Source organism: Tiliqua scincoides, chromosome 11 (assembly GCF_035046505.1).
Source record: "Tiliqua scincoides isolate rTilSci1 chromosome 11, rTilSci1.hap2, whole genome shotgun sequence".
NCBI classification, from domain to species: domain Eukaryota; kingdom Metazoa; phylum Chordata; class Lepidosauria; order Squamata; family Scincidae; genus Tiliqua; species Tiliqua scincoides.
In genome coordinates, this window is record NC_089831.1 from 3,131,286 (window position 1) to 3,147,515 (window position 16,230).

At 46.8% G+C, this 16,230-nt stretch overlaps 1 protein-coding gene across 2 annotated transcripts in view; it reads left to right on the forward strand.

Annotated features, from left to right (window-relative positions):
• The first annotated feature begins 12,887 nt into the window (after positions 1-12,887).
• The window catches only part of ANXA4 (annexin A4), a 28,146-nt gene continuing 24,803 nt past the window's right edge, over positions 12,888-16,230 (forward strand). Inside the window, exon 1 of one of the 2 annotated variants that reach the window (XM_066639305.1) lies at positions 12,888-12,940. The gene's annotated coding sequence lies outside the window, so the exon portion shown is untranslated. Of the gene's footprint in view, positions 12,941-13,139; positions 13,397-16,230 lie in introns of those variants that run through there. The other variant, XM_066639304.1, reaches the window with a different exon arrangement.

Below are 16,230 nucleotides of genomic sequence, written 5' to 3' on the forward strand. Positions count from 1 at the left end.
TTCATGGGACCATCCGGAACCCAGGGCTATTTTGTTTCCATTCCAATCCACTTGTGTTTTTCCCGCATTATTATTGCTCTGTTCTTCACCACCTTGTAAAAAGAACACTTAAAAAAAAAGTCGTTTATAAATATATTAAATCAGTAAATGTCATTGAGAGTTACCTAAGTTCTAACATTATCAGATGAAATGCTGCTTGTTTTTCACTCTCTGTACACCATGAGTAATATTATAAACCTCTATCATATTCCTGTCTAATAGGTTTTTCCTCCTAAACCAGGGGTTCTTTATGCTGAAACTGTTACAACCCCCCCCCCCCAATGGATGGCTCAAGATGTCCCCAGACCCCCTTTGCCAGACTGTCAAAATCATCATTATCACACCAGTCCTGTTAGGTACCACTATGACTTCAAAAGATGTAAGTAGCTTGATTTTACTTTACATATGAGTAGCTAGGAACGGATTGCCTCAATCCCTATCAATAATGGTGAGAGTTAATCCAGTGGTTACCAAACTGTGAGCCGTGGCTTCCCAGGGAGCTGCAGAAAGCAGTTAGGGGAGCCACAGAATCCTTGCAAAAAACCCACTGCCTTATACAATGCAAAGAATTGTAGCCCTAGTAGGGAGCTGTGGCCAATGACTCAGTAGGTCAAGGGAGCTGCCAGTCGAAAAAGTTTGGGAACCACTGATCTAATCCAGGGGTGCCCAACCCCCTGCCCAGGGGCCACTTGCGGCCCTCGGGGACTCCCAATCACGCCCTCAGGGAGCCTCCAGCCTCCAATGAGCCTCTGGCCTCCAGAGACTTACTGGAGCCCATGCTGGCCCGACACAACTGCTCTCAGCATAAGGACGACTGTTCGACCTCTCGCCTGAGTTGTGGGACGAGGGCTCCCTCCACTATTTGCTGTTTCACGTCTGTGGTGCAGCAGTGTCAGTGAAGGAAAGGCTGGCCTTGCTTTGTGCAAGGCCTTTTATAGGCCTTGAGCTATTGCAAGACCTTCATTCATTCTTATAAGTTCCATCTCTAATAAATTCATTTATGTAAATTTATTCAGATTTTAAATGTAAATTAATTTTTCCCCGGTCCCCAACACAGTGTCAGAGAGATGATGTGGCCCTCCTGCCAAAATGTTTGGACACCCCTGATCTAATCTAACAACAATTTTTGAAAAGTTGTTCAGAGATCAAGTCCTCAGACCTCCATCATTTGTTTCCTGCATGTACTGCCATATGGATACCCTAGTTTAAGAATCCCTTTTCTAAGCTAATCCCACAAATGCATTTTATTTTAATTGAAATATTTACATTTCAGACCAAATGTGATTATTCCCCAGGATGTCCAGCTAACTCAATGGTCCAGTGTGCTAGAGATACATATCAGAAACACAAATCTCTTTCCTTAAGGATATGTGTCTATCATATGTGAATTGCACTGCTGTAATTATTTTAAAGTATAAAAATTAATCCCAAAAATGCTCCATAAATAAACTGCTTTTTTGCAGTTGTGTTTTTTTGTTTTGCAATTTTGAATGTATCCACAATGACAGCCCAATCCCATGCGTGTCTACTCAGAAGTAAGCCCCATTGAGTTCAGTGGGGCTGACTCCAGGGAAAGCATGCATAGGATTACAGCCTGAGCCTCCAGACCTTGCTTCCCCTTGCCTGTTGCCTCTCTCACACTCTGAAATCTGAAACAGCATCTATGCAGGAATTGGTTCCTGGGCAATTGCTTTCCTCATAAATCAGGCTGCAAAAAGCGACATCATCACTCACCCTCCCCATGTTGCAAAACAGCCCTTCAGCTGCTGGCTGCTTGTTCAGCTTCACTGACTCAGCAGTTTGTCTGGAATGAGTCAGCACCAGGAGCCAGGCAGCCCACAGGGGAGACACAGACGTGGCTTGGAAGAGCTACTTAGCAAATGAGGAGCAAATGTAAGGCCCAAGAAGGAAGGGGAGCAAAGGGGGTGACTAGGTGGGTCCAGACCCATGCGAGGAACCTCTCTCTTGCTTGGAGGTCAGTCAGCAATTGTGGAACACTGTGCATTCACAGAGCTGTGTGCTAAATACCCCACTAATAATAATAATAATAATAATAATAATAATAATAATAATAATAATAATAATAATAATAAACAGGTATTTATATACCGCCTTTCTTGGTCTTTATTCAAGACTTTATTCAAGGCAGTTTACATAGGCAGGCTGATTAAATCCCCGTAGGGATTTTTACAATTGAAAGAAGATTCTATCTTTCAAGAACCACAACAGTCCAGGTGTTTCACTCTGATCTGGTTTCACATTCTGGCCTCCTTCTCCCACGCTCAGAGCAGATGGAATAGCTCGGCTTCAGCTTGTCAGCTGCATCAAGGTCGCACGGTGCCGGTGGCCTCGAACTGGCGACCTTGTGGATGTTATCTTCAGGCAGTCGGAGGCTCTACCCTCTAGACCAGACCTCCTGCCCAAGGAGATTCCACTAGGAGATTAGCTTCTAGAGCAGCCATTTTCAACCACTGTGCCGTGGCACACTGGTGTGCCGCAAGTGGTCCACAGGTGTGCCACAGGAATTTGGGGGAAGGTCATTTATTAATAGGGCCAATGGGAGATGTGAGCCCCCACTGGCAGCATGGTGTGCCTTGTCACTTGTCAAAAACCTGGTGGTGTGCCTTGACCATTTTAGTGCCGGATCAGTGTGCCGTGAAATGAAAAAGGTTGAAAATCACTGTTCTAGAGAGACCCTGGAGAGGGAAGAATGACAGCTCATGCAAAGAAGATTTCAATAAAACATCCTCAACTGGCAAAAATAAGGACTGGATTTACCAGAGAAAGAGGCCAGGAAATAGGGACTGTCCCTAGAAAACTGGGACAGCTGGAGGGTAAGATATTATGGTTTATGATTTTTCTATTGTGCCAGCTGCACACAGGGTGCTTGACACAAAACAAGAGAACAGGGCCTGGCTGATGATAGATCAGCAATTTTTTAGCGGTGCAACGTGAAAGGTCTGCAGGTATTTGGAGCACAGCGGTTGAAAATGACTGAAAAATTCTTCCGGGTTCCGCAGCTCTGTTTTGAGGGCAACTGTCTGTTGTTAACAGATTGTCCGTCACTCCACTGGTGGAGCCAAGCAGGGGACAGTGGTGGGCACAGATCCAATGAGATGGGATGCCTCTCCAGCACCCCCTCCCCAGAAAGGAGTAGCACCACGACTGCCACCCGTGGATGGCACCCGTGGGATGACATCGTGGATGGATTCTTTTCTGTCGCAAAGTAGCAGGTGTCGGCAAGGTATCTACCACATATATCACTGTTGTTGCTGGCAGTGAGACTGGGACCTGTCCGAAATAAGGAGGTCCAGTAGCGCAGCTGCCTGTGCAGTCACTCTCTCCCCATACAGGTGTGGCCCTGGAAATGGCTCCCATTGGAGCCATATGGAACAGGAACGTGAGATGGGTGGGGAGGCCGGTGAGGCAGAGCCTCTCCACTGGAATCCTTCAAAAAGTACCACTGCGTGTAAGGTCTGCAAGCACACACAACCCATGCACTATGCACATGGGTTGTGTGTGCTTGCACACCTCACACACGGTCATGCTTTTTGAAGGATTCCAGTGGAGAGGCTCTGCCTCCCCACCCACTGCATGTCCCTCATATGGAGACCAGGGCAGGCATGACAGCCTATTTCATGGCATTTGCTCTGTACCTCTGGTAAGTGCTCTCAACCTCCCCAGCAGTGGAAAACTGCCACTCTACTGTGGGGGGCAATGAACCCCCTGCTCCGTCTTAGCTATGCCACAGAGGAATAGCTGTGATCACAATGGCCCCTATTGCCAGGCATGCTATGGGCTTCCCTTGGGGTCTGGCCATCTGTTTCCCTGTTGGACAGCTGCCTGTGCAGAGCAAAGAGAAACCCAGAGAGCACAGCAAGATAGCAGCCTCAGCATGGTTGTGTAGGAACATGGGATACAGACTACACTCTGCGGCCATTCACAGCCCATCAGCCCCACTGCGAAAGCCCCTGCCAGGAAAACAAGAACTCAGTTGATAGGGTACGTGGCAGGGAGCCATGCCTGTCTGGCCTCATGTCATGCACACTTGGAACACACACAGAAGGGAACTGTGGGAATGAAGAAAGGGCACTTTCACAGACTGCCTGCCGTCCTCACTAGTATGGCAAGACACATTAATACTAGTATGACTAGTTAAGACTAGTATGGCAAGACATGTTAAGAACATAAGACCCAAGCAGAGTCTTCGCACTGCCACTCACACACACACGTCAATGCACCCCACACAGGTAAGCCAAGGAGTAGAGGAACTCCCATGCGTGAATTGTTGCTACGTATCTGTCTCTATCCCCCCTCCCCTGAAACGGGCCAGGGAGGGAAGAAGGTGGTGGGAGCTGAGATTTTTGGATTTTCCCCAATTCCCGATGGACTTTTAATTCCTGCATCAGCTCCCATGTTGGCTTTGCCGATCTATGGGACCTGTCCAGAAGGATACGGCACATGTTGACTCCTTTCCTCTCCCTTACGTCCTTCCCACATCTCCATCACGCTGCATTAGTGCTGGTGCTGAAAGCGCATCAGCACAGGATTGTGCCAGTATCCACTGAAGAAACTAGGGCTATGATGGCAAGCTTGTTGTTGCGCCAAGGTAGTTGTCAATGTGCTACTGTGTCTGAGGGTGCCCTCTACATCCTATACCACTCAGACTTGCATTTCTGAAGTAGAAGATTGTGAGCACAATCCTATGCAGATCTACTCAGAAGTAGGTTCCATTATAGCCAATGGGGCTTACTCGCTGGGAAGTGTGCATCGGATTGCAGATTCCACAACATATCCCACTGGACTCCATTGCTTACTTCAGAGTAAAGATGCACTGTATCCAGCTATTAGCCTGCATGGGCTTCCTTTGAGCCTTTAATGAGTCCCCTTTCACAGTTTATCATTCATATCTTCCTGGGAGTAAGGCCCATTTGACTCTTGAGCGCTTTCTTCAGATTAAGGATGCCTCAATTACACTGTAAGGCTGCAGCACTCTCCTGCTGTGTTTCCAGGCTTCTTTTTCAGCTTAGCTTTGCTTAGTTGTTTGTTCCTTTCTGTCGCTCTTCCTTCTTTCCTTCCCCTCCACAGACTTCAAGCAGGTCATGCTACTCACATCCGCCTGCCCAGCCCTACCTGACTCCTGGCAGGAAATGACTGCACTAACCTCTGTGTAACCTGTCTAGGAATCCTCTTTCTATCTCATTAACTACTTCAGCAAATAGGATGCTCCAAGTAGCATAAGAGACATGAACAGTCTTACAATGCAATCCTATGCCTGGTAGCATAAGCTCTGCTTTGCTCTGGAGGCCCAGAATGACTCTGAAGGGGAGGGGCCACTCGCATGCCTTGATGAGGCTCCCTGCAAAACTTAGTGCTTTGCACCCCCTCAAGCTAGGCCACCGCCTATGCTTGTCTACTTAGAATAAGCCTCATTGTGCTCAGCATGGCTTACTCCCAGGAAAGTGCTTATAGGATTGTGGCCTTAATTTTTTTTAAGGGCAAGTTGTTCATTTGGAGTTTTCATTTTTAAGAAAGTTTTGAAAGTCTGCATACCTCCACAGCAGCAATTTTCAGGGTTTTTTTGTTTGTTTCTTTGCTCATGGCACACTGATCTTCTCTATGGCCTTCGCCTCCTATGATGTCATTTCTGACTGCTGGGAAACTCTTCCGGGTTCTGCAGCTCTGTTTCTAGTGCAACTGTTGTAAAACTGAGCTGAACTGACATGAGCTGTGGACCTTTTCAGGCACACTGATATGCAATGGTGCACATCAGACCACACCAGGTTGAAAATTGCTGCTCTAGGGAATGATCTATACTCAGGCATTTCCCTTTTTCTGAGCCTCAGAGACCTATTTTAGCCTCAGACCCTTCACCAAATCCAGAGTTCAGTATCACATGAACAGATAAGGCCTGAAAATTCTGTTGCTAAAATCACTTGTCATATCTATAACAACAACAACAGTATTTATATACCGCTTGTCAACAAAAAGTTCACAAAGCAGTTTACAGAGAAAATCAAATATCTAATGGCTCCCTGTCCCATAAGGGCTCACAATCTTAAAAGATGCAACACTAGCAGACAGACACTAGAAAAGACACTACTGGGGTGAGGTGGGCCAGTTACTCTAAATAAAAGTGGGCCAGTTACCTGCTAAATAAAAGAGGAGCACCCACTTGAAAAAGTGCCTCTTAACCAGTTAGCAGGGGTTAGCATGTCTATAGCACATTGAGAACCAACCTTGCACGTAATATAATTTGCCCAAATTTCAGACAAATCTGATTAAGAATGACTGTGGGCCCAATCCTATCCAATTTTCCAGGGCTGGTGCAGTTGTACCAACAGATCATGCACTGCATCCTGCAGTGCGGGGGAGGAGTGTCACAGAGACCTCATTAAGGTATGGGAACGTCTTTTTTCATTACCTCGTGGCTGCATTGCAGCTGCACCAGTGCTGGAAAATTGGATAGGATTGGGCCCTGTTTTATCAGTTTTTAAATGTTGTTCTTCATCAGGTTTTTCATTCCATTTGCAACCATTCCCCACCAAAAAGCAAAACACCCAAACATCACATTTTAATTTTTTTCTTTAGGCAGTTTAATTGCTCCAAAAAGTTAGGGATCTGCCCTTTTGCATGGGCTCAGGAAAGTTCATTCTGTAGTTTTTAAGTTATGAGGCTACAGAGTTCCTTAGGGAGGCTCCTGCCCCACTTCCGTAAATCAGGGCACTTGAGACGTCAAGCAAAATCTGCGGCTGCTTCCTTATTGATCACATTTTCCATTCAGATCAGCATTTTGCGAACATGACAAGCTGAGCGCTACTTGTGGTGCAAGACTGCCCTCTTGTGGGCAGTATGAGAGAAGACAATCCAAAACCTTGAGTCTGCCTTGGGATGTGTAGACCAGTATTTATCAAATAGTGGATCGAGAGCCAATTTCAGGTGGGTCCCCATTCATTTCAATGTTTTATTTTTAATATATTAGACTTGATGCTACCAAGGTATGTGACTGCATTTGGGGAAATGTTGCAGACCTGTACTTTTAACAAGCAACTATGTATATTCTCTTAACAATGATAGTAAATGGGGCTTACTCCTAGGTAAGTGTGGGTAGGATTGCAGCCTAAGATTGTTAAAATTTTCCTGCTGGATGATGTCACTTCCGGTCATGATATCACTTCCAGTTGGTCTCACCTTTTTAGACAGATTCTCATTTTTAAAAGTGGGTCCCCTAAAATGCTAAATGTGTGGGAACAACTGGTGTAGACTGCTATTCATGTTTTGGTTCCTCCCCCCTTAAGGTATACTGCAGGTATGTGCACATCAACTGTGGTTAGACCTTTGACTAAACTTGCATGTGAGTCTTAATGAGTGGCCATGGGGACCTGTCCAGAGTGTTTTCAGGATTCAATTTCTCTTGAGTCTTTTTTGATACATGTGTCAAGCATGGCTCTGAGGAAAAAATGGAGCTCCTGGCGAGGCTGTGTGTTTGTGTCTGAGTTCTCATATAAAACTTCCCTGATGTCCCCATCCCATCTGCAAACAAGGGGGTGGGACAAACTGCATGAGAGGGGGACAGAAATGGCAAGAGAGAGGAGGGTCAATCGCAGCAGCTGGGAGGCTTACTAGTATTACCCAATCCTTTGCAGCTCTACTCAGAAGTAGTCCCATTGCAGCCAGTCATTCAGTGAGCCTGATGGAGCCATGCCATTTCTCCTGGATGGCTAGGAACTGCTTCCTCTCCCGTCTTCTCCCCAGAGTTGAGTCAGTGCCGGAGTCATTGACATGCCTGACTCAAGTGTACACAAGTCAGCAAAAAACAAGAGTTTTTGCGACTAAGACTCAAGTTACCTGACTCGGGTTCCCACCCCTGATGTATTGCATGTAGTAGCACATGGGACTTTCTTTTTCTCTCTCTGAAATGGAACCAACAGGAGCAAGGGATTTGCCATTGCTTGAATCCCTCACAAATAAAAACAGGCAAGTTACATACAAAGCTGTCAGTGCTCTCCTGTGTTAGTTATTTTGCAATTATTCTAATGTGAAATCTTCAATTACAAGAAACAAACCATTGTTCTGACAATCCCAACCTCATCATTTTGCCTAAAGGGATTTGGAAGTTTTCTACCCCTTTTGCAACAACTAATCTGCCAAGAGATGCTCTCTCCCAGCTCCCCTACATGCATGGCTCTGGGTTGTTGAAGAAGAGCACCAAGATGCAGGTTGAGTCTGTTGTCTTATGTACTCCCTGAAGTGCTTGGTGGGCCGCTGTGAGTTACAGGAAGCTGGACTAAATGGGCCTTTGGCCTGATCCAGTGGGGCTCTTCTTACGTTCTCATGTTCTTATTCAAGGAGTGTATGCACCTGTACTAAGTGGAGTGTAGAGATACTGATGGGATCTACCTATTCTGGATTCCACTCTGGATTATCAGGTTCCACTGTGCCAAGTCTGTTTACAGAAGCCTCATCTATGTTCCGCATCTATAAAATGGGAGTATTAATAGGATGCCCTTGACCAGGATTTTGGGCAGAGCTGCTGGGCAATTTTAGAGTCTAGTGTTAGAAGAATCCATGATCCAGAGTACCTTGGATGTAATTTGCACATGTTGCTCAACCCAAAGTTTCTGGCTGGGGGGGGGAGAGAGACGGCAGTAGGTCATGGCCTCTGACACCGGTCAGGCTGATGCACCCAGTGGTGTCGCTAGGGGGTGCAGGTCACACCGGGTGACACGCAAGGGGGGTGATGCGCACTGGGGGGATGAAGCACTAAAATTGTGGTTTTAGGAGCAACCCCATCATGCCATATACTGTTGGATGTGGAATTTCCAGCGGAATGCAATGCAAAAAACAAAAGTGAAATAGCTCCTTTCCTTCAAAAGTTATGGCCAAAAAACTGGAAACCAAAAAAAATGCATGGAGCCTTTGGAAAGTGAAACCGAGCCGTATTGCACATTAACTCGTGGGTAGATGAACTTGCCTTAGTATGCACTGAGAGGGCAGTGAGGAAGGGCAGGCTGAGAGGAATCCAACAACACCAGAATGGTCCCTATCCAATGAATGCAGCCCCCCAAAAACACCCGAGAAGGAAGTCTCCCTCCCAGCTGTGTGCATTGAGCCCTATGGAAAGCGAAACTAAGCCACGCTGCCACGTTAATCGTGAGTAGGTGGGCTTGCCTTAGTCCAGGGGTGCCCAAACCCCGGCCCGGGGGCCACTTGCGGCCCTCGAGGTCTCTCAATGAGAGGTCTCTCCAATGAGCCTCTGGCCCTCCAGAGATTTGTTGAAGCCCGCACTGGCCCAACGCAACTTCTCTCAGCGTGAGGGCGACTGTTTGACCTTTCGTGTGAGCTGTGGAATGAGAGCTCCCTCCACTGCTTGCTCTTTCACATCTGTGATGCAGTAGTGGCAGCAAAGGAAAGGCCAACTTTGCTTTGTGCAAGGCCTTTTATAGGCATTGAGCTATTGCAAGACCTTCATTCATTCTTATAAGTTCATCTTTAATATATTCATTTATGTAAACTTATGTAAATTTATTCAAATTTTAAATGTAAATTAATTCTTTTTTTTCCCTGGCCCCCGACACAGTGTCAGAGAGCTGCTGTGGCCCTCCTGCCAAAAACTTTGGACACCCCTGCCTTAGTCCATCGGAAAGGGCAGGCCGAGAGGAATCAAACAACATCAGAATGGTCCTGATCCAATGAATGCAGCCCCCCAAAAACACCGAGGAGGTCCCTTCCTTCCAGCTGCGAATGTATTGAGCCATATGGAAAGCAAAACTAAGCCACACGGTTGCGTTTACTCATGAGTAGGCAGACGTGCCTTAGCTTGTGATCAGGCAAAGGGGAATGTGAAGCCACCAGAATGGTCCTGATCTGATGGAACTGGAGCACAACAAATACTCCAGAAGGCAGCCTACCCCCCCCCCCCACTAAAAAGGACAACAAAAAGAGGCTTGAGCTGGTAAGGGGAATGTTTTTTATTTTGCACTTGAAAAGCCTGTTTTGTCTTTATCTTGATATGCTTGAAATAGAAGAACTTTAAACTGGGCACTGGAGAGGGCTGGAAATCTCACTGATTCTTTGGGGGGGTGTTATTGCAGGCAGACAGAAAATTCACTTGGTGGAACAGGACTGGCTCCCCCTTATTTAATTATTTCTTTAATTTAATTATTTATAATTATTTATTTTAATTTGCTTGATGATGTCACTTCTGACCATGGCATCACTTCCAATGGGTCCTGGACAGATTGTCATTCTAAAAAGTGGGTCCCGGTGCTAAAAGTTTGAGAACTGCTGCAATAAGGTGTTAGTAAGTTGACATGGGGGTTTGTGTGTGTGAGACTCTACAAGTTTCCAAAATCACTAAAATCGGTTTGGAGGAATAATACCATCATGTTATATATCAATCAATGCGTAATTTCATGCAGAATACAGTGAAACAAACCACATTGACATATCTGTGTTCTGTCAAAAGGTACAGCCAAAAAACCAGTGGGGGCGGGGTGATGGTACATCACCACACCCACCACCTGGGGTGTTGCCCCGCCCACTGCATGGGGAGATGCACAGGCCTCCCGCACCAGGTGAGGCAAATCCTAGTGACGCCACTGGATGGACCTCAGGCTCTAAGTAAGGAAGTCAACTCCAATGTCTGCCCACCTTGCCTTAATGACACCAGAGGCAGCCTTAGGAGCTGTGGGGCCCAATTGGAAACATTTTCTGTAGGGCCCCAGGTTAGCCAAGGTCTGTAGAATCTTAGAAATATAAATACAATTTATGACAGACTTTATATTTCTATGGTAGAAAGCAATCAAACTATGCTCTCAAAAAGTGCATGTGAGTTAATGGACCAAATGGATCTAAGAACATGTTATTATAAAATTACATACAAGACTAGAGTAGATTACTCTAGCACAGGGCCCCCTTAGGCGCAAAATCCAATTGGCTTAAAGCCAGCCCTGCCAACACCCCCTGTGACTGCACATTTCAGTGGAAGATGGAGGGCAACCCATCTCTTTTGTCACTCATACTCTGTCTCCCACCCTGAGGCCACCTGAGATAAAGAACTAGGGTGGGAGATGTGCCCCAGAATGCCAGATACAGGGGAGGGTACCAGAATGCAGGATGTTGTCTTGTGTGCTCCCTGATCCATTTGGTGGGCCACTGTGAGATACAGGAAGCTGAACTAGATGGGCCTTTGGTCTGAACCAGGGGGCTCTGCTTATGTTCTTATGAAGGGATTCTTATTTGCTAACAAAGAGATGACCCTGTGACCAGGTCAAATGTTTTCTCTTCTCCCAGAAGCGCTGTCATGCCATTGCAAATTATCTAACAGGCACCATAGGATAAGGTGACAGCAAAGTCTGGCTGCACCAGTTGGTTCGCTGCCCACCATGGAGTTTGCACAAGGGCCTGGCTACAGCAAGTAAGCCAGCAACCTTGCCAAGCTGCTGCTGGGCTCACAGTGGTCACTGAGGGCAAGCTGCAGACTTCCCTTGGGGATTCCCCAGTTCTTCACCTGTGGGACAGCGGCCTGTGAGGATCAAGAAGAGGTACAGAGAAAGTAGCAAGGACTTGACACCAGCATCAAGTACAGCTGTTCTCTGGATTGTGATGCAAACTCAAGTGTTTGTATCTCAAGATTGCTTTATTGTCATATTGCTGTCAAGGTTGGTTTCTATATGGGGTCTATTTTTGGTCTGTTGCCGATACCGACTTCTGGCATTTGAGAGCTGCTTGTGCTTTCAAGTCTGGTACATTTTGTGCCTCTTAAATGCACTGCTGATCTTTATGGGAATATGTCTAATATGATGGCTTCGCTGTGATCATCTGTACTCCTGCAAACTGGGCAAAGAGGCACCTTTTCAGGTGGTGCCCTCTTCTCTTTAGCAGGGGGACAGCAAATGTCCCTCCTCACCACACATCCAGGTGTATCTTCCAGTGGCTGTTGCTGGTGTGTTCTGTACTATTTTTTTTTATCATGTTGCATCTAGCCTCCCAACCCAGAAGTAACTGGTGACGAAGTCATCACCAGTTACTTCCAGTGGTACTTCCAATAGGCAGCCCATGCAAAGTGGTCTGGCGGAGGACAAATGTTGAGAAGCACTGACGTCAACTGCTCTGTTAACTACTTCAGTTGAAAAGTGAAGTATTATTATTAATGCATTGTGGGCCTTTTTGCATTTTGCAAGTGGCCTGGAAGGCCTCTTCTTGGGGAGAAAGGCGGGGCATAGACTGGTTAACACATTTCTGCCTGCCTGGCAGTTGTACACATTTGATCCCTGTTGTGTATTCACAACAAACATGTTGGGCAAACATTAAGTCAATCCTCAGTCACTGAACTGGGACTCTGCCTCCTGGCCAAGGCAACTGACTCAGCAAGTCATCCCGAGACTCTGGGTACACTTTCCCGGGAGTAAGCCCCACTGATTCTAATGGGACTTACTTCTGAGTAGACATGCCTAGGATGGGGCTCTAAGGCTACAATCCTTTCCACGCCTTCCCGGGAGTAAGCCCCACTGACTCGAAAGGAACTTACTTCCGAGTAGGCATGCCCAGGGTTGGGCTTTCCTGCAGCTGCCTCCGTCGTCGGGACGCACCCACTGAGACCCGGCGCCGGTGGCAGCCGCTGCTGGGGGCGGCTCTTCCTCCCGAAGGTCCCCCTTTCTCACGACCCCTCCGGGTCCAGCAGCGCCCTAAACGCGAGCGCCGAAGTGACCCAGGTCGGGGCATCCCGACGTGCCGCGCCTTGCGTGTCGGCCCGAGCTCGGCTCAGGGCCGGCTTCCTCCGCCGCCGCGGCAGCTGGGCGTTCCCCCGGGAGACGCGGGGGCCGGTGGGGCGGGACCTGCCCCTATAAGAGCCGCGGAGGGCAGCGGTGCCGCCTCTGCTGGTCGGCGCTGCGGATAGGTGAGGCGTGCGGGGCCGGGCCCGGGGGCCGCGAGGGTCTCCCTTGCAGGGCGTCGTGCAGCCCCTGCCAAGTTTCCCTGCGGGATCGGGGCCCCTCCTTGGGCAGGGAGGAGGAGGAAGCTCCGCAGCCCGTGGGGCGTTGCAGGGCGGGGAGAGCGGGGAGGGAGCGCCGCGCTCTGCCCCGAGGGGCTTGCCGAGGAAGGAGTCCCTGCGCCGCCTCTCGCCCAGCTCTGCCCGTCTGGGGTGGAGCAGCCGCGGCCGCCAGCCGGCCCCCCACGCCATAAGTGCGGAAGCCCCTGAGGGCTGGCTGGGGCGCCTCTTCCTGCCACTGGACTCCACGTCCCCGGGACGGCTGCTGCGCCCCCCACGCCCAGAACTCTTGTCCGGGGGGCTGGACGCAAACGGGAGCGGTTCCCCACCAACTCCACCCGCTTCCCTTGGGAGGTTAAACAGAAGGCAAAAATTATTTTTTAATAATTATATAGTTATATAATAACATATGCCTATAATATATAGTACTTTATGATACATAACATTATACAATATATTTATATAATACTAATTTTTAAATAATCTCATTATTAGTATGAGATTTTTGCAGTCAGGTAGGTGTTATTGAGCGGTTTTTTAAATCCAGGCATCCAGTCCTTTCCAAGTACCTGGAATGCCCAACTTTTATCCTATTCAGTGTTTCTCAAGCGTGGGTTGGGACCCACTTGGTGGGTCCCCATTCATTTCAATATTTTATTTTTTAGATATTAGACTTGATGCTGCCATGCTATGTGACTGCATTTGGGGAAATGTTACAGATCTTTGAAAAGGCTACTATGTATATGCGTTTATCAATGATAAATGGGATTTACTCCTGGGTAAGTGTGGGTAGGATTGCAGCCTAGGATTGTTAAAAATGTTCCTGCTTGATGATGTCACTTCTGATCCTGACATCACTGACAGGGGTCCTGACAGATTCTCATTCTGAAAAGTGGGTCCCTGTGCTAAAAGTGTGAGAGCCACTGTCCTCTAAACACCATAGCAAAATGTCAGCTGTTCCCAGTAATGCTACTTTTTGCAGTTGATTGATGGTAATTTCTGTGGCCCCAATGCTCTTCAGGTGTTCAAGGTGTTTTGGATTATTATTATTATTATTATTATTATTTCAAATGACATGAACACAGTTGTTAACTGCTGTTCAGCAACAGATACAAGTCTCAACACGGTATTGGCACAGTTGTGCAATGTTCCCCAAAGCGGTTTTTTGCGTATCTGATGGTGTCATTTCCATCAGCTGCAGTTGAAAGGGATTCACAAAACTTTTTGAGATTGTTCTGAGTGCCCTGATGACAGTGGGAAGCACTTTGGGATGTTTTGTCTGCAGTCGTATGATTTCAAGGGCCAGGTCTCAATCTTTTGTCTCTTTTTTGAGTTCTTTTTCATTAATTCTGGCATCGTCAGGAATTGCAATATCAATTATTATTGATATTAAGTGACATCTATTATTATTATTATTATTATTTCACACAGTCATGATGTTTTTGACTAGATTTTGTTTGTATCCACCTATCGAGTCCTTCCCAAGGACCTATGATAAGTGGCTATTTTTTGTCTTTGTGATGTTGCATTACAAATATCACCAGAGTATATGTGCTGTTCCTAGTAAGGCAGCCTTTTGTAATTGGCTGATGGTATTTGTGCTCATCCCGATGGTGTCCAAGTGCTTTTCAAGGTGATTCAGGATAGCACCCAAGGCCTCTAGGACTATTAGGATTTGTTTTCTTGTGCCACAGTCTTTCCATTTCTATTTGTAGGTTTTTATACTTGATGATTCTCTAGTTCTTTATTTTCTACTCTACTGTCACCAGGTACTGCAATGTCTACTATCCAGACTTTCTTATCCTTCTTGTTGATTATGGTTATGTGTTGTGTGTTCTGATGTGTTAAGAACATAACATAAGAACATAAGAACAGCCCCACTGGATCAGGCCATAGGCCCATCTAGTCCAGCTTCCTGTATCTCACAGCGGCCCACCAAATGCCCCAGGGAGCACACCAGATAACAAGAGACCTCATCCTGGTGCTCTCCCCTACATCTGGCATTCTGACTTAACCCATTCCTAAAATCAGGAGGTTGCGCATACACATCATGGCTTGTACCCCATAATGGATTTTTCCTCCAGAAACTCGTCCAATCCCCTTTTAAAGGCGTCTAGGCTAGACGCCAGCACCACATCCTGTGGCAAGGAGTTCCACAGACCGACCACGCGCTGAGTAAAGAAATATTTTCTTTTGTCTGTCCTAACCCGCCCAACACTCAATTTTAGTGGATGTCCCCTGGTTCTGGTATTATGTGAGAGTGTAAAGAGCATCTCCCTATCCACTCTGTCCATCCCCTGCATAATTTTGTATGTCTCAATCATGTCCCCCCTCAAGCGTCTCTTTTCTAGGCTGAAGAGGCCCAAACGCCGTAGCCTTTCTTCATAAGGAAGGTGCCCCAGCCCCGTAATCATCTTAGTCGCTCTCTTTTGCACCTTTCTGTGTTCTGTGTTCTGATGTGTTGTGTTCTGATTGTGTTGTGTGGTTCTGATGTGGTTCTGATGTGGTTCCGATCTGATCTGGTTCTGATGTGTTGTGTGGCAGATGTTTGTCGGTTTGTATTCTAAAATCCCGGAGCACTTTGATGTTTTTGTTATCTATTATTATTTTTATTAGCTTAATCTTGGTCCACCTGGTAGTGGCTGGTGTTCTTTGAATATTTTTATTATTAACAGTATTTATATACCACTTTTCAACGAAAAGTTCACAAAGCAGGTTACAGAGAGAATCAAATAGCTAATGGCTCCCTGTCCCAAAAGGGCTCACAATCTAAAAAGATCAAAAGAACCCCACCAGACAGCCACTAGAAAAGGCACTGTGGGGTGAGGAGGGCCAGTTACTGCCCCCCGCTAAATATAAGAGAAGCTCCCTCTTGCAAAAGTGCCTCATATATCAAGGCCTTTCCTTGATATTTCCTTTCCTAGGATATCTAGAGGTATTTCTGCAGAATACGTGCAGTTGCAGGTAGAGCTGCCTGTGTTTTCCCAAGATTTTAAGAATAGTGCCTAAAGCACCCACTACTATTGGTACAATTTTTACCCCCTTTTTTTGCCTTAGTCCTTCTATCGCAATCTGAAGGACTTCATACTTGGTAACTTTTCCATGTTCTTTACTGTCAGGTTGCACAATTGCAATATCGCCACCTGTATCCAAACCTTTTCCTTCTCCACGGCTATTAAATCTGGTGTGTTTTATCTGTT